The following is a 22,290-nucleotide window of genomic DNA, read 5'->3' as shown; positions in this document are numbered from 1 at the left end:
GATCACGTGACCCGGCTCCCCACCAGGGGTGACTAAAATGCCATAGGTGCAGATTATTTGGACTTCCTGGGCAGGGCCCGGCAACGCCAGCGGTGGAGCTTTGGAAACAACAATAATTAGTGTTTTGCAGAGTGAGATTCTGATTGCCCGGCGGAGGAGAGGGTCCCACCCTGAGATGGGAGCTCCGTGGGAACTGCCCCGGCCACATTCCCCAAAAGCGCTTGCGCAATGGGCACCCGCGCCCAGCCGGCAGGGAATCCAAGGGTGCCGCGGGCGGGCAGAGGATGCGCCCCAGCCTACCTGGGCGCAAATACGCCCTGGCAATGCCCTGGTCACCGGTGTGGGAATGAAGTGACCGGAAAGGGTAACTGAGGAGGGCAAAGGGAAGTGAAATCGTCCTTTCCCCTCCCAACCACACCTCCCGGCTTTCTGAAACACCATTAAAACCTAAAAGATGCAGGAGGCTCAGAGCTGTCCTTGCCCAACTCTCTCCTTTCATGCAGTTGGAAACTGAGGCCCAAGCAGAAGTGAGTTGGTCTACTTGAAGTTTCGATCAGAAATGACCAAATGAGAGTGTCAGGAGCTTTCGGAAGCGCTGTCCACGACATTGCTTATTGCGTGCGATTTCAGTGGCTCAGAAAGGCTTTCCAACCCCCCAACTCCCCAACACCTGAAATTCCACTTCACTTCTGTAAGGCTTTGATGCCCAGTAAAAGTTAAGCTTCCCCTGGCGGGGATCACTTTCCATGTCAGTAAGCAGTAGTTTCTGTTCCTTTTCTGAGAGCAGGTGTGATCGGGGAGGGACGGACATAAAACTTCACTGTGCCAGGAGGAGTCCTCTGATGACTTCCCAAATATGGTGTTTTCAGTTTTCAATACACTTGCAATGGCAATTTCCAGTCACCTTGGCAACAATGCTGTGAGGTGGGAGAACACTTAACTGTCATTCCCATTCATTAGATGAGCAAATGGAGGCCCTGAGGAGTTCAGTAACTTGCCCAAGGACACACAGTAAGTACCCAGAGTTGAAATCCTGGCACTCAGCTGCTCCCCATAGCCAGTACAAGGGTGTGATGTTAGTATTTTTGTTGACTGGTTTATAGAAGAGCATTAAACAAGTCCTGGGGCTCAAGATTTGAGAGGACTTGGGGTAATACAGTGCAGAATGCCTGCCTTCTCTCATTTGAGCCTCACCGACAGCCCTAGGCAAACATCATCCCATTTTCCAGAGGAAAAACCTAAGGCTCAGAGATTTACTAAATGCATTCAACTGTGAGGACCTCCAGGGCAACGAACTCGGTCATGTCCCTCTTTTTATGTCTGAGCCATAACTTTGTCTATGAATGTTTGTTGAGTGTTTGCAGAAAGAATCCTAACACAGTCTGTGCATTTTACAGATGAGAAAACTGAGGTCTGCAGCATTAACAAATATGCCTGGGTCCCATAATTAGTGGCAGAGCCTGGACCTCAGAGTTCTCGATCCCCACTCTGGTGTCCTTTCCACTTCATTCATTCATCCAACTGTGAGAACTGAGCTGACACACCTCCAGGTACTGTGCTGGGCTGAGGATACAAACAGGACGGGGAATAGTGTGAGAAGAGTTGAGTACTTGCTCTGAGTACAAAACCTAAGGGAGGGGTGGAGTGCCCCAAAATAATACTTTAATGCAATATTTTTTAAAAATCACATGGCAAACTAAGGCCCATAGGCCTTCAGCCTATTTTTGTAAATAAAGTTTTGTTAAGATTAAATCCCAGTCCCTGTTTGGAGGAGCCCACCAGTTTCATCAGGGCAGAGAAGCCCAAATGGAGTATTTATTTACTTCTGCATGAATGTCCCCAGGAAGCAAGCAAGAGGTGAGGGGGAGTGCCAGGGCAGGGAAGGAAATGTGCAGAAGTCTAGCTGTATTCCAGCTGGGGTTATTAGGGGGAATGACAGCAAAGTTCTTTGGTGTAGGAGAGACAAGGTCATGAGGCAGGGGAAGGAGTGGTAGGTAAGCAGGTCTCAGAGATTAAGGAGAGGACAGAGTAACGCAGGGCCCACCAGGCTGAGAACGTCCTCTAAGGATTTTGGACCTTACATCACAGGCTGGCAAACAACGCTCAGGCTGACACTGAAACAGGAGAATAAGACACAAACCAGAGAGGGCAGATCTTCCCTCAGAAATACGTTCACACCATCATGAATATGTTTGGCTGGCTGTCCCTAGATGTGCCTGGGGTATTTGCCCCCCTCTAGTCCTTGTCTGCCATCCTGGGGCTCTGTGGCCTCATCTGTGCCTGGACCTCTCCTAAGGGCAGAAGATGCCCACAAGCTGCTACAGCCTCAAGTGAGCTGCTAGAAGCCAGGGAACACCTTGGAAGAATGGGAGCCGCCATGGAATTCTCCTCACTTGTTGAGAATATTAGAAATGCATATTTAAAGATATTCCATGTGAATCAGAAGAGAGCCTGGCATAAAATAAATACTCAAAAAATGATGGCTGTTACTTTATGTTTATTATAAAAGTATTTTAAACAATTTCTAAAGTTATGATTTGAAAGACCCATGTTTGAAGGATGTTGTCCTTCATATGTTTGTCCTTCCTCATGTTTATGTTGATTGTTGATGGTTGCAAGATGTATCTGCTAGATCAGGCTGTCGGCTAATAGCTGAGAGGGCAGGGTGTTTGGGAGGGACTAGAATCCTGGGGAAGGTTTAATGCAAGAGGACTTCCTGGAGTGGGTGGCTGGGCAGCAAGTTTTAAAGGAATTGATGAGAAGGTGGCTGAAAGCATGCTGAATGACATGGCATCTGAAAGATGGAACAATTTTGCCTACTTTCTCTGAGAATTAACTGATATCATATACATTAAATGGTTGGCATGTGACAAGAACCCAGTTAGTGGTGGATGATGAACGGGGGTGGGGAGAGAACGAGGGAAAGGGGCTGCGAAGCAGGAGACCTCGGTTCTAGGCACACCTGTGCCTCTGGTTAGCAATGTGAGACTTTGGGTACATCACTGGCCCTCTTGACACCTCAGATTTCTTTTCTTTAAAATGGATTATTCAGGTTAAGATTTCCATCTCTGAGAGTCCCTGATTATAATAAATACTAAATAATAACAGCTATTGTTTATTACCACCTACCATATACCAAGTACTTTTCTAAGTGATAAACATAACATCTCATTTGACTTTCACAACAAAGCTGTTAGTGGACTCCATTATTATTCCCATTATATCGATAAGGAAATAGAGGCTCAGAGAAGTAAAGTAACCTGTACAAATGGTAGCTTTAGTAAATAGGGTCTCTGACTCCAGGAAAGCAGAGAGATGCTGCCTCCTGGGAGCTGTCCCCTCTACGGAGAAGCATTTTCCCACATGGCTGGGACTGGTGCTGGCTGTGACTCCCTGGAGACACCGATGCTACAGGAAGGACTCTGCCCTCCTTCCCGGCCTCACTGCCCAGTTTCTGCGGCAGCACCGGCCCATAACTTGAACATCCACCCACCCACCCACCCACACCCCCACCTCAACACTGACTTTCCCCAAAAGCTGTGTCACTCCCACCAGATGACAGGAAAAAGTTCTGTGGTTGAATCACAGTGACCACTTCCTGTTTCGTTCAGGGTCCCCTGTGCTCCAGAGCCCTCACTCTGCCATGCCCTGTTTAGTAATAAGAGACATGATACGTATGACCCCCAGCTGCCAGGGAGGCTTAGTCACCCCTTCCTGTGCCCTTATCCTACCAAGTTGAGAGGCACCAGCTCTCGACTTCAGCCCTATTCCACGACCCTGCTATGGAAAGCCTGGCGGGAGACCCTGGTTGTCCTAGGGCTGGGTAAGGAGGGAAAAGAACGAGGACCCCATCCCTCCAGACCTGTGATGTAAGGCTGATGGGGACAGGTAGGCGGATGTTCAAGCCTTAGCCATGAAGTAAGGAGTAGTCACTGACCCTGTGGGTGCCTCCTGGGCACCCACTCAGGGGATATTGTTGTCTCCAAGCACAGGGGTCAGGACTCTGAGTGGAAAGACAAACACAAACGGGGTTGTGTGTCCTAGGGGAAACCCCAATCCTCTCCCAGTCGCACAGAAAGGGCTTCCTGGAGGTTGACAAACTGCAAGGAACGTTGAGTGTGAGAGCGGAAGAAGTCATCAGATATTTGAAAGGCTGTCTGGTGGGGGACACTTCCTCCGGGTAAATGCAGAGAGCAGAATCCAGGAATATTGTTTAAGATCTTTCGAAGTCTTAAGCCTCTAATGATCATATTTCTTGCCCACCCTCCTCCCAGAGGTAATATAAAATTAAGCAATCTAATTCCTAAAGACAAGTATAAGGAAGTCCAATAAGGTTCTGATTTTTCTCATAATGACCACTTTAGTGCGTTCGTTTCTTTTGTTTTCTTTTTTTAAATAGTATCAAATATCAATGTCCCTTGAAAATTTGTTTATGCTTTCAGATGCCTCCACTTTCTGATCCTGTCAGCCCGGTTTGGTCTGCCTGTTGGATGGGTGTCACTGGGCCACATGTGTTGTCTAATATAGGGAAGATCTTTCTCACCATTTGTGTTGTGTGACCACTGAGTGGGCTGCCCAGGGAAGGAGTGCCTGGTCCTCGGTGTGTTCCCACCCCCACGAGGTCAGAAGTCCCCAGGATGGGGATGTGTTGTGTGGGAACGGCAGTCAGGAAAGGGGGTGGCTCATCCTCTCAAGTCCCTTCCAGTCCGGTGATGCAGGGGTGGGAATTCCAAGCACTTTGGAAAGTAAGCGTTCCTCAGGCCTGTTCCAGGCTAGGGGTCACCAGCTGTGGGGATGGCCTCTGGGGTCCTGTTGGGGATTTTGAGGAGAAGAATTTCCCTTCCGCCAGGGAAGGCAAGCTTAGCCCCACCTTGGAGGCTTTGGGACCAGCCCTGCAGGTACATCTGGAAAACCAGCCACTGCCACAAGATGGTGCCAGTGGTGGATGGGCCAGGACCAAACGGGCAGGACTAAGGGGCATCTGGGCCACTAACCCAAGCAGTCTGTGTTTAGTCCTGTTTACACAAATGCTGCCCCCAGCTCCTCTGCTTGACAAGAGCTCCTTGAAAGTCACAGCTGCCTTATTGGTCCTTGTATACCTGGTACCAGCCCCCAGTTAAATTAATTGAACGAATAGAGTCAGGAGAAGTGGGGTGGCATATTTCTTTTAGGCAGTACATAAATGCACACTCTATAGACAATAAATAGAATGCTTTCTGATTGTTTAGTGACTTTCCAAAAGGATACACAGTAAACTGGCCATGACATTTGCCCCTGGAAGGGGAGACCAAGGGACGAGGTCTGGGGGTAGGAGGGAGACTCTCAGTCACTTAGTGTCATTTTTATCATGTGCATTTATTACTTACATAAACTAACATAAAAATGCTGACTTAAAAATTTTCCAAAGTGCTTTCAGCAACGACAGCAGGTGATTTAAGAAGTAGAACAGAAGTACTGGATTTTGCAGGTGCGTGACACTCCCTAGAAAGGGCTCTCAACTTTTACTCAACTTTATTGACTTTCAGTTTACAGTTTTCACCACACTGCAGTGTTTATTGTCCAGGATAGAGCTCATTAAACGCATCAGGTTAAAGGCGGGCTTGTGGTGAGGGCAACAAGCACACTTTCCCCAAGAGAGGAGTCAGAATAAGGTACCGCAAATGACAGTCACCAAGATGACCAAGAGTTACTGGCAAAAGATTACCTAGCAGTCATGTTGTTTTTAAAGAAAGTGAGTCAAAATACTTCTTTGTTAAATCAGTTATTCCAGACAAGCTACAGAGTAGATTTCATTGACACCAAGAAGTTTGCAACCATCCATGAAAAAGGGGATTTCCACTTCAAGGACCAATGCTGGGCCACAGAGCCCTTCCTTGACCTCCTGCTGACTCCAAGGTGAAACCCGCATTTCCTTCCATCATCTGTGTAAACACTGGACACCTTGACCTTGGAGAATTGCTCAAACTCTCTGGGACTGAATTCCACAACAGCCAACTGGAAATTAAAATTCCTATACTCTGTTCTGTGTTCTGATTGTGATGCTAACAGGATGAATCTATACATGTTTAAAATGTATAGAACTGGACTTCCCTGGTGGCACAGTGATTAAGAATCTGCCTGCCAATGAAGAGGACACGGGTTCGAGCCCTGGTTTGGGAAGATCCCACATGCCGCCGAGCAACTAAGCCTGTGAGCTACAACTACTGAGCCTGTGCTCTAGAGCCATCAAGCCACAACTACTGAGCCCGCGTGCCACAACTACTGAAGCCTGTGCGCCTACAGCCTGTGTTCCGCAACAAGAGAAGCCGCCGTGATGAGAAGCCTGCGCACGGCAACAAAGAGGAGCCCCAGCTCACTGCAGCTAGAGAAAGCCCGCGTGCAGCAACGAAGACCCAACACAGCCATAAGTCAATCAATAAATAAATTTATAAAAAATAAAAGAAATAAAATGCATAGAACTGTATATCAGCAGAATCAACTTTACTGAACAATAATTTTAAAACAACAAAAAAAATTTTAATCCTATGCTTTAAGTAAGACGCTCCTTACATGGCATCCTTTTTACCTGTTTATTCTCTCTGGCATCCAGTGCAAGGTCTAGTTCACGGTACACATTTAACAAGTTGTATATTTGTCGAATGAATGAATATTGGAAAGAGGAGAATGCTGATGGCAGGCAGGTGCTCAATTGTTGTTTGTTCCTGTCACCTTCCCTTTAGTCATTTAAGATAATAGGACACAGTGCAGGTTTCCAGAAAATACCAACTGCTTGATCAGTTCTCGGCCATTTGGGCAATGTTTGACCCAAGGGGAGAGGAAAGGCAGCTGCTGGCACAGAGAGTGACCTCGGTGGTTTCCTGTGGCCATGGATACATTCTATATCGACCAAGTGACTTCTTCCTGCCAAGCACGTGGTGTGGATACGGAATCAATTTAGGCACATCTCTCTCCTTGGTCAACTCACATGACGGAAACTGAGCATTTATCTCAATGCCCTTGGGTTAACATACGCTGGGGAATCACCCAGCTTCTAGTCTCTACAGAAGTCACAGCTTATTTCAAATGACCCCCTGGGAATTAGACTGAAGGAGCCTGGGCAGGAAACCAGCCGGGGTAGCCAGAGCCTGCCAGCGTGGACCCTGGGACTTGACCCACCTGTTCCCCCAGCCCTAATAAGTTCTGGAAGGACCAATTTATTCTAAGTAATAGCAAGAGTGGGAATAATGAAACAGGAAACTAATGTATTAGTTTATCAGGCCATTCCTGAGTCCAGCAGCAGCAGTATTGTTCTTTGCTACAGGATAAGGCAAGCCGAGGCTACTATATAAGCAGAAGGTTGCTCAGAACATAGAAAGAGCACAGAGGGACCTGGCAACTCTTTACAAGGAAGCAAGTGATGTCGTAGAAAGAAGGTGGCCTTAGAGTCTGAAGCAATTGGTTTGAAATCATAGGTCCTGCACTTATGAACTGTATGATCTTGAGCAAGTTACTTAAAGTCTCTATGTCAGTTTCTCTGTAAGTAAAATGGGCACAATAACACCTAACTCATACTGCTTTAAAGTGTAAATGAGATAACATACAGGAAGATCCAGGTACAAGCTAGATATCACCCAGTGTCACTTTCTTTTAATTATTTTTTATAGATAGCTTTCATTTGCAAAGGTAACACATGCTAATTATTGAATATGGAAAATATTCAACAAGCCAAAAGGAAAAAATCAAAACCTCTCCATCATCGAGAGGGAACTGTTGGTAGTATTTTAGTATTTGCCCTTCCAGGCTTTTTGTGTATTATAATTTTTTTAAAACAAAGATGAGATCCTATGCCCACTCCATCTTCCAACCCGCTCTTTTCACTTATGAGTGTGTATTAGCATCATCTCATGTCTTTAACTGGTCTTCTACAGCATCATTTTTTTTTTAATGTCTGGCATAGTGTCCTACCAGATAGTCATATCATCATTTATTCAACCAATCCCATATTGTTGAGTATTTTCACCATTGTAAACAATGCCGAAATGAACATGTTAGCAGTTGAACATCTTTATTACTCCCCTATGATGAATTTCCTAAAGGAGAATTGTTGGTCCATACTTACAAACAGGCTTCCAAAAACTTCATGTCAGTTTATGTTCCCACCTATCAAGTCCAGCAGTGTCCCCTATCTTGATTGTCGACAACCCTTCTTTTCTCTCCAGCAGCAGTAGCCTGATCACTTTCTCTTCTCCGTTCTAAGGATTTTTCTGTCCAAATACATAAATTTGGTCTCCCAGCCTCGCAAGGCCTCTTCTACCTTGTCTAGTTCTGGAGACACAAACTCTGACTGTCGTCTCCTGCCAGTTTTCCATCACAGCCACCAAGTCTTGCTTCACAGAGAACCGCTGATAATCAGATGACTGCTTATTTGCTATTGACTACATTTCCCAAATCTCATCAGCCTTGTTCACAAATCTCATCTAGGGTGAGTTATTTCCTTAAAAGTTTTCCATAGATAGCTAATATCACTCATTTTCTGTGGACACTTCTGAGAGTGAGGCTCTGGCTTTCTCTCTAAAGCCAGGAGCTGGGGAGGCAGGCATTTTATCAGAGCTGAAAGTAGCAAATTTGGTTCCTGGGACAAATAACAGGAAGTGAAGGCTCAGATCAATGGAAGGGCCTCCGTGGGGGAGGGGCATGGGGGAAGCGGAAGTCCCATTTCACACACTGTCCTTGGCTTGTCGGCCCACATCAATCCAACCGCTTCTTCTGATGCCATGTCTGCCCCTCTGACTCTGCCTCCTTCTTTCCCTTAGGGACTCTCTTGAGACCCACCCACCGGGATAATCTCCCAACTCAAAATCCTTAATTTAATCACATCAGCAAAGTTTCTTTTGCCGTGTAAGGCTATATAATCATAGGTTCTGGGATCAGGACTTGAACATATTTGGGGGTCATTATTCTGTCTACCTCACCTGGGCAAGCCATTTTCTCTCTCTGGCCTGAGTTTTCTCATCTGCAAACTGTGAGTCTGTGACGAAAAGCTCTCCAGATTCCTTCCAGGTTTGGCTGCTGGGAATGTTTTGAAATGTGAAATGTAGTGTGGCTGAGGTATAGAAACTGCACTGAATTCCTCCTGGGTTTCCCTATTTCTTCCTCTAGGACTCCACCGTCTCCCCTAAATTCTACTGATGTCCTTTTTGCTTATGCTCCTATTGATTGAAAAGCCCACAGAGTGTGTTTACTATGTTCCAGGCTCTGTTCTAAGCACTCTGCAGCTATGAAACCATTTAACCTTCATAGCAACACCATGAACGAAGTGCAGTGGTAATCTCTATTTTATAGAGGCACAGAGAGGTTAAGTAACTTGCACAAGATCACGGAGTGGCAGGCTGAGGTCAAACCTCGGCTGTCTGACTGTAGATTCTGTACTCTTAACCACTGATGACCCAGCCTCTCAAAGCCCTTGACCCACAGTCACGTAGCCATTGTTTAAGTCTTCTACACTGTGAGCAACTCAAGAGGAGGAGCCTTGTCTAATTCTGTGACTCCCAGCTCTGATAACACCCTGGCACACAAAAGAACAACAACAAAAAAAAAAACGATTGATTGAATGAATGAACATGGACGTGACTACTTAATCTACCTGAGAGTCTCCTGCAGATCAGAGCCATGTTTGAAGGACATGAAAATAAACGTTTATGGGACACTTCAAAAGAGAGCATGATCCTCACACCAGCTTTGGGTGGTAGGTAGTGTTATTAACGTCATTTTACAGACAAGTTAAATGCAACAGAAAGAGGATAAGTCACTTGCCCAAGGTCAGCAACTGGATTTGACTTGAGACCAGCCTGACTTCCACATTTGCATCATGAGGGTCAGCATGAACTCCCTGAGGCCTACATTTTTAAAGTTAGGACCTAGTATGACTCTGGACAATGGAAGAGAGGAAGGAAGCAAAGGAACGTTTTATTGGGCAACTATTATGTGCCAGGCCCTTGTGCCAGGTGCTTTACATAATATATACCATTTAGTCCTCAGAGTTACCTTATTGTCCCATTTCACAGATGAGGAAACTGAAGCTTACAGAAATTAAGTGACCTTCCTCAAGTCCATTGGTAGAGCCAGGATTCAAAACCAGGTCTGTCTAACTCCAAAATTCATGATCTTTCCGCTATCACTAGGCTGCTGGGCCTCAGTTCTCTCATCTATAGAATGGAGTTGGATGAGATGATCTCTGAGCTCCAGCTCAGCTTATTTTTTAAAGCCAGCACTCACTGTGTGCTTATCCTATGCCAGGCAGTGTGCTAAGAACTTCACTTATGTGATTCCATCCTCACGACACCCTCTGAGGTGCTACTCTTATTATTATTTCCACTTTCAAGTGGGGAAACTAGGGCTCAGACATAATGTCTGAAGTTACACAGCTACCATGAGGTCCAGCCTGAGTTCTAACTGCAGCTTGTCTGATTCTTAAGTCAAACTCTTACCCATCCACTATACTGCCTCCAGCAGTCCCAGACAGTCTTTAAAGTGAGAATATCCTGTGTTCCTACAGAATCGGAACAAGGCTGGAGTAGGCGTGGCATGAGTTCCTCAATGCATGGGCCCCTCTTCCTTTGGATTTCAAAGACTCACTTCAGTGAAGTTCTGTTAAAGTCAAAAGGTGACATGCTTCCATGGACAGCTGGCCAAGACTGAGTCCAGCCCTGGCACCTCAAAGGCTTGGCTGTTTTCTCTAATCTTGTTATCAAGGCAACTCTGGATCACACTATGGTCCTATAGTTATTCTCTCTTTTTCTTTCTTGTGTTCCCACCTTTGCAAGAGAACACTTGAGAGACAGCAGCTCCAAGTGGCCCACTTGTCACCGATTGAAGGAGATGCTAACTTGAAATAAAAACAGTTGCCAGGACCTTCAAGGCCCCAAACATAAAAAGCTATATTCTCTAAACACCTTGAGAGTAGAAGCTCATTCACAGCTGTACCCGGAGCCTTACAAGATGCTGGGAACAAGGTGATACTCAGCAAATGTTGAATGAACTAATTAGTGAAAGCAATTCCCTAAAGAAGTCAGCTAGGAAACTGGAATAGAGAGATGGTCTAAGATTTGTAGTGACAATCAGAATAAAAGTAAGTGTATGTATGTGTGTGTGCCCCAGAGCAACAGCTCAGTAACACCTGTGATGTGCAGCCTGTGTCCCTCTACTTCTCCTCCACGTCTTATGAACTGGAACTGTCAATATAGATGGTTTCAGCCCTCCCAGGCTTCAGGCCTGAGGAATGAATCAACCTCTCTCTCTCTCTCTCTCCTGCATGTGCATGCATTCTAAAATACACATAATATAAAACAACATCTTGCAAAACTCTTTCTTTAGCCTTGTGTTGTCTCATTTTTACCTACTATCTTGGATTTTAGCTATAAATACATAGACACTGGGTTTCGAGCTCTTCATCGAGTCTTAGTGTGTTACAGTACAGTATTGGTACCAGTAAACTTTCGCTGGGTAATTGATCTTGCTCTGTTTTATTTTTTCTCCGCACTTCAATCTCTTAGTTAAAGAGCAATTTTGGCTTTATGATACGCCCAACACTTATAAGTACTTCTTGACTGCCCTCTAGTGGGAAAGATGAAAAAGTGAAACTCAGAACAATGTTCATCTTTCCTACTGGAATAAAATTGGCCATTTTTTCCTAACTTACTGGACTTCACATCACTCAAAATTGTAATCAAGGGCTTCCCTGGTGGCGCAGTGGTTGAGAGTCTGCCTACCGATGCAGCGGACACGGGTTCGTGCCCCGGTCCGGGAAGATCCCACATGCCGCGGAGCCCCTGGGCCCGTGAGCCATGGCCGCTGACCCTGCGTGTCCAGAGCCTGTGCTCCGCAACGGGAGAGGCCACAGCAGTGAGAAGCCCGCGTACCGCAAAAAAAAAAAAAAAAAAGTCAATAAAAAATAAAAAACTAGATAAATTACGTTTAAAAACAAACATATAAAATGAAAACCTAATTGTTACTATCAGATTCAACAGACAGTACTACGTTTCAGTAAACATAGTCAGAACAAACATAACAAAGGAAAAAGTAAAACAATTGCAAAGTCTGTATGTGTTGTTCATTAAATGTGCATGTAATAACCGATTAATATAGACAATTGCTATTATGCGAATAACTTTTTTGTCATTCTTCAGTCATAACTAAAGAAAAATTATAAGTACGATATGTTTCCCCACTTCGAATGAATATTATTTATATCAATATTGTGTTTTTAATGGACAAATACACATGCTTATGGCTTGTTAGTCTATCTAATGCAGGCAGAATGGAATATAATGCTACTCACAAGGTACAATGTCTGTTGAAACTGTTAAAATTATTTTAAACTATTAAAATTTTGTTTTAATAAGCACTCTAGTGGAGAAACCACTATTACAGAGGTTTGTTAATGGGAATGGAAGAAGAAATTTTAAAGCCATTCCAGGAAGCTCAAGATTTTCATCTTTCACTTTTACCCAAAGTGAAGCAAATGATTCTGATTTTCAAAATCCATCTTCAATTCTCAATCCATTGCCATTTCCACCAATTTATCCTGTAAGGTTATAAAGTTGAATCAAATTATCTTTCGATTAAAGCAAAGGTTTCTGGATCTGTGAATTTCCTATCATGGATCTTCTTTTGATGGAAATAAAATTTAAACAATTCTGTGAAATCTGTAAGACATTTGGCCATAACACTTCCCAGATGTGCAATATCAAGATCATCACCTACTTTACTGATAATTGCTGTTAAATTATGGAGCATGTTATAACAGTCTATGGAAACTCTGTTCTTCCAAGCTTCTCAATTTTATTTTTGCTCTTCGATCCCATCTGCCATTGAAAATCATATTGCAGTCTTTCGTTGCTTAGAAGTAGTAAGATCATCAAAAATGCCAAAAATATTACACAAATAAACTAGTCTGTCATCCAAACCACATATTTAAAAGGTGGGGACCTTATGGAGGTGCATTTTCACTTGCTAGGAACACTGAAAGTTTGTTTCATTTTCAGACATTGTTAATAGAACTTTCCCCTTCAGTAAGCATGGAATCTCATGCCTCATATCATATGCAATAATAGGTGTTTCCATGTTATCAGCTTCCATGTTATCACATAACAAAGAGGGAAAAATCTCAAACTTAATACATCACCTTTTGCACAATTCACATTTTTTTTACTACGTAACTAGACACTGTAAATTTTTTCATTGCAAAGCTTTCTTGATGAGGGAAGCCATGTGCTGATTTACATACTCATGCAAGCTCTTTAACTTGGGTAATAACTACAGAATGTTTTTCTGTCAACGCAGCTGCACCATTAGAGCATATTCCTACACAAATTTAAACTCAAACCACATTCCTTAACAGTGTAATCCTTCACAGTTTTATGTAGTTCAGAGCTAGTTGTGTTGTCATCAATGAGGCTGAAAAAAAATTCTTCCTCATATCTCTACAATGTTCAAATTGCATATACATATTTCAAATTAATTGTCATGTTAGCAGTATGTGTGCATTCAACAATTTGCAATGAAAAGAAATAAAAATACTTTGCTACCTGTATTTGTTTTGTGAGTTAATCTGCCATGTCATTAGCTAGCTGTTGAATTTGTCCAGCTATGAAGAATGATATTTGACCTACCTTCTTTGCCACAAATTCACCCATAATTTCCAAGATTTTTGATACAGTTTTGCACTATTTTTTTTTAATTTTAGCATCCCTAAGTCCTACTTTATTAGACACAATTAACAATGTTTATATGGGAAAGTTTGAACCTCTGCTTCTATCAATTTTTAAAAATTCAATAGTCTTGCAAAGTATTCTTTAAGTTTTAAACTTATTCTTTTGTTTTCTTTGTAAATGCTACCTAAATTTGATGAGTTTTTATTTATTTATTTATTTATACAATTTTTAAAGGTTACGCTCTATTTATATTATTACAAAATATTGGCTATAGTCCTCATGTTGTACGATACACCCTTGTAGCCTATCTTACACCCAATACCCCCCACCACCCCACCCCTATATTACCCCTTCCCCATTTCCCCAATGGTAACCACTAGTTTGTTCTCTATATCTATGTCTTCTTCTTTTTGTTATATTCACTAGTTTGTTGTATTTTTTAGATTCCACACATAAGTTATATCATGCATAATTTGTCTTTGTCTGTCTAACATTTCACTTAGCATAATGCCCTCCAAGTCCATGCACATGGCTGCAAATGGTAAAATTTCATTCTTTTTTATGGCTGAGTAGTACTCCATTATATATATATATAAAATACATCTTTAGCCATTCATCTGTTGATGGACACTTAGGTTGCTTCTATGTCTTGGCTATAGTAAATAATGCTGCTATGAACGTTGGGGTGCATGAATCTTTTTGAATTAGTGTTTTTGGTGATTTGGCGGGGGGGCTATATAGCCAGGAATGGAATTGCTGGGTCATATGGTAGTTCTATTTTTAGTTTTTTGAGAAACCTCCATACTGTTTTCCACAGTGGCTGCACCAATTTACATTTCCACCAACAGTGTTGGAGGGTTCCCTTTTCTCTGCATCCTTGCCAACATTTGTTATTTGTTTTCTTTTTGATGATAGCCATTCTGACAGGTGTGATGTGATATCTCATTGTGGTTTTGATTTGCATTTCCCTGATTAGTGATGTTGAGCATCTTTTCATGTGCCCGTTGGCCCTTTGCATTTCCTCTTTGGAAAAATGTCTATTCAGTTCTTCTGCCCAGTTTTTAATCAGGTTATTTGTATTTTGATATTGTGTTGTATGAGCTGTTTATATATGTTGAATATTAATCCCTTATTGGTCATACAATTTGCAAATATTTTCTCCCATTCAGTAGGTTGTCTTTTCATTTTGTCAATGGTTTCCTTTGCTGTGCAAAGCTTTTAAGTTAAATTAGGTCCTACTTATTTCTGCTTTTATTTCCCTTACTTTAGGAGATGGATCAAAAAAAGAATATTGTGATTTATGTCAAAGAGTGTCCTGCTTATATTTTCCTCTAGGAGTTTTATAGTAACTGGTCTTACATTTAGGTCTTTAATCCATTTTGAGTTTATTATTGTATACAGTGTTGGAGAATTTCTAATTTCATTCTTTTACATGTAGCTGTCCAGTTTTCCCGGCACTACTTATTGAAGAGACTGTCTTTTCTCCATTGAAAAGTATTGCCTCCTTTGTTGTAGATTAGTTGACCATAAGTGCGTGAGTTTACTTCTGGGCTCTGTATCCTGTTCCACTGATCTATATAGATGACTTTCTTTATTAGCTTCATTTTCTAGTACATCTCTGCAGATAACATATCACAGTTTTAGTGGTTTAGTATCAGTTATGTCCACAAAAGTGAGCTTAACACATGAAGACTTATACTTTCAAGTAAAACTAATACAAATTCTTTTGGTTTTAATTTCTTCAGAATCACTTTCACAGTCATCACTTGTTTTATTACTGCTGCTATTGCGTGTTAGGAAAAGTATGTCTTTTCTTGATTAAAAGAAGTCAAGTGAAGAGTGTTTTGACAACTGTAAGTTATAGTTAAATATTATTATGAAAATTTGCCTTCCTAATTTAGCTAATATCTACAAATTTTAACATACTTTTACAAAAAAGTTATATTTAATAAGTAAAAAATAACAAATTATACAAAGACCTAAATGCTTTTATTTTCTCAGATTTTTGTATGCATTTGGCTTACAGTTGACCAACTAACCCTTAAAATATCACACATGGTAACATTTTCCTACTATACATACAGCTCTCAATACACCTAACTCATGGACAGCACCTTTTCTATCCCTTGTTCAATGAAACAAGTTCCCTGATCATGCACTGGACGTCAAATTGCATGAGAGTTTCTAAACACCTGCTCTTCATCCTGTACTGCTCTCCTCATGTGCTGCAACAAGCAGTTCGTGGGCTGCAGGGAACTGAGTATTGACCAGAAGACCTAAGTGAGTTGCCCAAAGTCCACTGGTAAGTAAGTAGTGAGCCACCTTTCTCCTAGTCTAATGCCCTCTTCATTTCCCTCTCTAAGGAAATGAACAATTTCTTCACCCATTAAATGGTTTTTGAGAGGATTGGATGAGATTTATCCATGAAGTGTCTGCACAGAGTCTGCAGGAGAGTAGATGCTATGACTATGACTATCAACTCACTGTGTGAGGGAGACTGGTATCTCACCAACCAGATTCCTAACCCTCACTCTCTTCCTCAGGACAAAGTCATGCGTGGAGGGGTCAGTTCATTGGCACCATTCAATCAGCACAGATACCCACCAATGCTCTCTTTCCCAGTCCTTTCCTGTTTGAGAAGGAGCTTCCATTTGAGATCTTTATCTTCAGTTCTCTATATGACACAAGCCTAGGAATGGTGTCCTCAGGAGCTGTGCAGTGCAGTCTACATGGTCGTACTTGGCGGCATTGTCTAGAACAGCCAGGGCCAGCCCTTGGCACTGGGACACAGTCTCCTTCCAGGTAATAGATTCACCGGCTTTCCTCCCAGGGAAGTCATTGTGATGACTATAAAACCAGCTTAGATAACATAATCAAGATCCCAATGACAGTCCTCTACTCCTTTCACAAATCAACAGAAGGTAACTGTGACTTCAGACATGATCTGCAAAGAGCACAGATTTTATTTTGTGACTTCCGATTCTTTAGCCCAATAGGTACCTGTAGTTGATGTTTACATGGATATCTGGTCCAGGACTGGTGGCACTTGATTAGTTTCCTTCTCTGGGATGCATAAAAATACGGGATGAAGGCAAACCCAGTGCCCTGGGCAACAAGAGGCAAGGTCAGCTAGGTATAAACTTCAAAGCGCTTAAGCATATCTTCCTTCCTTTTTTGCAGAACCATGATTGTCACATTTTGTAGTGAATGAATGAATGAGTGAAAAACAATCAACACCTGAATGTATAAGTCACAATGTAATTCCAAGGGACTGCATGATACACCTTGAAGCAGCCAATAGTCTGACCTTTAAGGAGTGTGAAATGCAGGTGGGCCAAAAGCATGGGGAAACATTCAAAGGCAACAGAAGAGTGGTGATCATTTTGAAATGCATAGAAATATCGGATCACTATGTTGTACAGCTGGAACTAAATAGTGTTGTAGGTCAGTTATACTTCAACTGAAAAAAAAAAAAAAAGGCCGGTTGCAGAGAAACGCACACACACACAATGGAGAAGAAAATTCTGCAACATGCTCCAACATGGATGAACCTTGAAGTCTTTATTCTAAGTGAAATAAGCCAGTCACAAAAAGACAAACACTGTATGATTCCACTTGTATGAGTTGTCTAGAGTGGTGAAATTCATAGAGAAAGAAGGTAGAGTGGTTGCCAGGGGCTGGGGAAGAGGGACATGGAGAGTTATTGTTTAATGGGTAAAGTTTCAGTTTTGCAAGAGGAAAGAGTTCTGGAGATGGATGGTGGTGATGGTTGCACAGCAATGTGAATGTGCTTAATATCATTGAACTGTACACTTAAAAATGGTCAAGATACGTAAAATTTATGTTATGTGTATTTTGCCACAGCTAAATGCGTCTTCTCCATATTTTAGCCTACAGAATACCCTTCAATTATGAGGACTCCTTTTAAACTTCAAAACGTTTCATGGGGCCTGTCTTCACCTTCTAGCTGTTCATTCTTCATGCATTCAACAAAAGGCATTATTTCAAACCCTGATAGAGAATAGAACGACCAAACACTACTATAACATTTATAATCCTTTTGAAGGGATGTGTATATTTCATTTATTACAACAGCATCTATTGAAAACAATGATGCTAACAGAGAAAGAAATATTTTTTTAATGTATGAGAAGGTGCTAAACCTTACTCACAGAAATGAAAATGCAAATAAAGACATTAAAATATCATTTTACATATTTCAGATTGGCAAAGATGAAAACGTTTGATAACACTTGGATTGGGGGAAATCATTGACTTATCAAATTATTATTGATCACCTATTATGAGTCTATGCTGGACACTGAGTAATTGGCAGTTAACAAAGTAAACAAAAATTCCTTCTTTCCAGGAGCATACATTCCAATATGGGCACAGGGGTACGCAGTAAATGAAAATGGAAAAGAGAAGAAAAGAGAGACAGAGAGGGACAGAGAGAGAGTGTGTCATATAAGGAGTCCTCTAAAGAAAAATAAAGCAGTGTAAAGTATGGTAAGTGACCAAAGGGTACTGTTACTTTAGATAACGTGATCAAAGAAGACTTTGCTGATAAGGTGACAATTGTGTAACGGTCTAAATGAAGTGGGGGGTAAGTCTTGGGGATGTCTGGTAGAAGTGTTTTCCAGGTAGTGTGGAGTGGTCAGGTGACTCCTTTCACAGATATCAATTATAAAAATTGGACTAGGGAATTCCCTGGCCATCCAACAGTTAGGACTCCGTGCATTCACTGCTGAGGGCTTAGGTTTGATCCCTGGTTGGGGAATTAAGATTCCACAAGCCATGCAGCATGGCCAAAACCAAAACCAAACAAACAAAAAAAACTGGACTAAAAGTTAGGCAATAGTTTCTTAGATATGGCAACAAAACCACAAGCAACCAAAGAAAAAATAGATATATCAGGTGACATTAACGTTTAAAACTTCCGTACTTCAAAGGAGATTATCAAGAAAGTAAAAAGACAATGCACAGAAAAGGGAGAAAGTATTTGTTAATCATGTATTTGATAAGGGTCTAGTATCCAGGATATATAAAGAACTCTTACAATGCAACTGGGTCCTCTCTTTGGGTCTCAACATGCTGAAATCAAGGCGTCAGCCAGGTTGCAATTTCATCTCAACTTCATGGGCCTCTTCCAAACTCACTGGTTTGGGGCATAATTCAGTTACTTGCAGTTGTAAGACTGAGGCCCTCAGTTCCCAGAGGCTACCTGTTATTCTCTGCCATATGGCCTTCTCCATAGCTTAAAAGACCAGCAGGGGAGCATCTCTGGCTTGGAATCTCTCTGACTTGACTTCCTTTCTGATGCCCTCTTTTGAAGGGCTCACCTGATTAGGTCAGGCCCATCCAAGATCATCTTTTTCAAAAAATTAACTCAAAATTGCCTGATTAGGGACCTGAATTACATCTGCAAAATCCCCTCAAGTCCCTTTACCATATATGGTAACCTAATCCCTGGAGTGATGTCCCATCGTATCCACAAGTCCCATCTACACCCAAGGGGAGGAGATTATACAGGGCATGTACACCAGGGAACAGAAATCTTATAAATCTGCCTGAAGGTGAGGGAGAAAGTCAGATAGATATGTTAGGGAAGAGAAATGCAGGCATCAGGAAGGGCAAGTGCAAAAGTCCTGAGGTAGGGGATACCTGGTACACTTAAATGCGGCTAGAACAGAGAGGGGTGGTAGCAGGAGATGAGATCAGAGAGGCAAAAATAGGCTAGTTTTTTTTTTTTGGAAACTTCTAGGACTTTTATCCCCCCAGAATGTTTTTATGAAAATTTTCAAATACAAAAAAGTTTTAAAATTTTTACAATGAAATCCATATACCTTCCACTCAACTTTCCCATTAATGTTTTAACTACACTTATTTCATCACATCTGTCCATCTGTCTACACAGCTAATTTTGGGGGGATAAATTTCCAAGTAAGTTGCAGACAACAATACACCTCCCCCTAAATACTTCAGCATTCATTATCATTACCTAGAATTCTATATTTAGTATGTTCTTTCTTCTGATGTAAAATGAAGATACAATTAAATGCAAAATTCTTAAGTGAATAGTCATGGAGTTTTGATACACGCAGAAACCTTGGAACCAAAATTCCTATAAAGATATAATTACCATAACCTTCCCCCAAATTCCCTTACGTTCCTTCTCATTTCCCCTGGAACCTCCCCTAAGTAATCATTACTTTTTTGATTTTTTTTTCCCACCATGGATTTGCTTCACCTGTTCTAGAACCTCCTATACATAGAGGTATGCAGTATGTATTCATGTAGATAGGACTTCTTTCACTCAGTTTAATATTGTTGAGATTCATCAATGGTCATTGCATGTATCAGTAATTCATTTCTTTTTGTTGTCAATATATATACCTCAGTTTATTGATTGAGTCATCTGTTGATATACAAATCATGTTGGACTTACGTTTTCATCTTAGGCAAATACCTATGGATGGACTTGCTAGGTCCTAGGGTAGATGTATATCTAGTTTTATAAGAAAGAAACTCCGTATCCGGCCGCTGCCACGAGAGAAGCCGCCGTCAAGTCCGCACATCTGCAACGGATGGTCGTGCGGAACTGCTCCAGCTTCTTGATAGAGAGGAACAGCAGACGTACAGCACTGAACCCAATAACCTGAAGGCCCGCAACTCCTTTCGCTACAACGGACTCATTCACCGCAAGACTGTGGGCGTGGAGCCGGCGGCGGACGGCAAAGGGGTCGTGGTGGTCATGAAGCGAGGATCCGGCCAGCGAAAAGTAGCCACTTCCTTCGTGCGGACCACCATCAACAAGAACGCGCGGGCCACCCTCAGCAGCATCCCGCACGTGATCCGAAAGAACATACGGATTTGCGTATGGCCGTCACCCGCCGAGCCAGCGCTATCCTGCGCAGCCCGAAGCCTGTGATGGTGAAGAGAAAGCGGACCCGCCCCACGAAGAGCTCCTGACAGATCTATCCCCTTCCCCAATGCAATAAAGCTGTCAGCTGACTGGCCTCAAAAAGAAAAAAAAAAAAAGAAACTTTTTGCAAACTGGTTCTACCACTTACTTTACATTTCTATCATGAATGTATGAGTTTCAGTTCCTCTAAGACCTCACTCTAATACCTTTAGTGTTATCAATATTTTTAATTTTAGTCATTCTGATGCGTGTATAATGGTATAAAAACAAATCTGAAGTGTGCTGAGTTTTAAAATGATCAGAGATTTCAGGGTCTTGAGAATTGTCTCTTTGGGAAGGTGCCAAACAAACAGCTGAAGTCTGTATGTTGAAAAGTATAAAATATGAAGCTGCTTTTGGGAAAGTTGATTGAATGAGGTTTTGTTTGTTCTTTAGCCAGAAAAACAGATGATACAATGTCTGCATTAAATGATTTTTAAATCAATAATTCTTTTTTTCCATCTGACTTTCAACCTGGAAAAAGAAATTTAACTTTGGGCTACAGGCCAAAAATTTGGGAAAAAAATCTTGGTCCTGAGGTTAGGGTCTTTAAATCTTGCCTATAGCAAAAACTCTGGTTCTAGAAAAGGTGCGGGGAGGAGGTAAACCTCCCTCTTCTTAGTAAATAACTCATTTTTGCATTGTGTTGCTTCTTTCCCCCCACCAAAAACCCTTATACTGTTTGGAGATTTTGCATTAAATAACTTTTAAATTGTAGAACATTTTAAAATACCAATTAAATTGGAAATTTTATCATCTTATTTGTTAAAGAATGTAATTTTGTGCTTAACTCTGTAGTGATAGTTATTACAGAATGCAAAATCAAGAATTTGGAAGATGGCATATTTGATTCCAAGCCAGAATTTGAATTTCTGCGCTAAGCTAAATAGCTAAAGTTTTGAGTAAAGATGATATAAACATGAGATTTCAATAGCATATTTGAAATTATAATGTATTTTAATTATATATACATATATAATTTTATATATATATATCACTGGTGACTTTTATGGAATGGTTCTAGAATGACCCAGATAATTTGTACATTATATAAATCTGCACATGACCTAAATCTGGGTGTGGTCGTGTGTGGTTTTTTTAAATTAATTTATTTATTTTTGGCTGCGTTGGGTCTTCGTTGCGCATGGGCTTTCTCTAGTTGCAGAGAGCGGGGGCTACTCTTCATTGAGGTGCGCAGGCTTCTCATTGCGGTGGCTTCTCTTGTTGCTGAGCACGGGCTCTAGGTGTGCAGGCCTCAGTAGTTGTGGCACGTGGGTTCAGTAGTTGTGGCTCGCGGGCTCTAGAGCGCAGGCCTAATAGTTGTGGCACACAGGCTTAGTTGCTCCGTGGTATGTGGGATCTTCCCAGACCAGGGCTCAAACCCATCTCCCCTGCATTGGCAGGCGGATTCTTAACCACTGTGCCAAGGGAAGACCTGGGTATGGTTTAAAGATCCATAATGAAAATTTTTCTAGTTTTTTTTTTCAGCTTTATTGGGATATATCTCACATATAATAAAATTTACCCGTTTAAAGTGTACAGTTTTTAAATTTTTTAATTGAAGTATAGTTGAATTGCAAAGTTGTCAGTGGTTTTTACTATGTTTAAAAAGTTGTACAACCATCATTACAATCT

General features: G+C 41.8%; 1 pseudogene; it reads left to right on the top strand.

Annotated features, from left to right (window-relative positions):
• The first annotated feature begins 228 nt into the window (after positions 1–228).
• On the top strand, positions 229–20,663 carry LOC136135981 (large ribosomal subunit protein eL28-like; annotated as a pseudogene).
• Positions 20,664–22,290: the final 1,627 nt, after the last annotated feature.

Source organism: Phocoena phocoena, chromosome 16 (assembly GCF_963924675.1).
Source record: "Phocoena phocoena chromosome 16, mPhoPho1.1, whole genome shotgun sequence".
NCBI classification, from domain to species: domain Eukaryota; kingdom Metazoa; phylum Chordata; class Mammalia; order Artiodactyla; family Phocoenidae; genus Phocoena; species Phocoena phocoena.
This window is presented reverse-complemented; position numbering and strand designations above follow the sequence as displayed.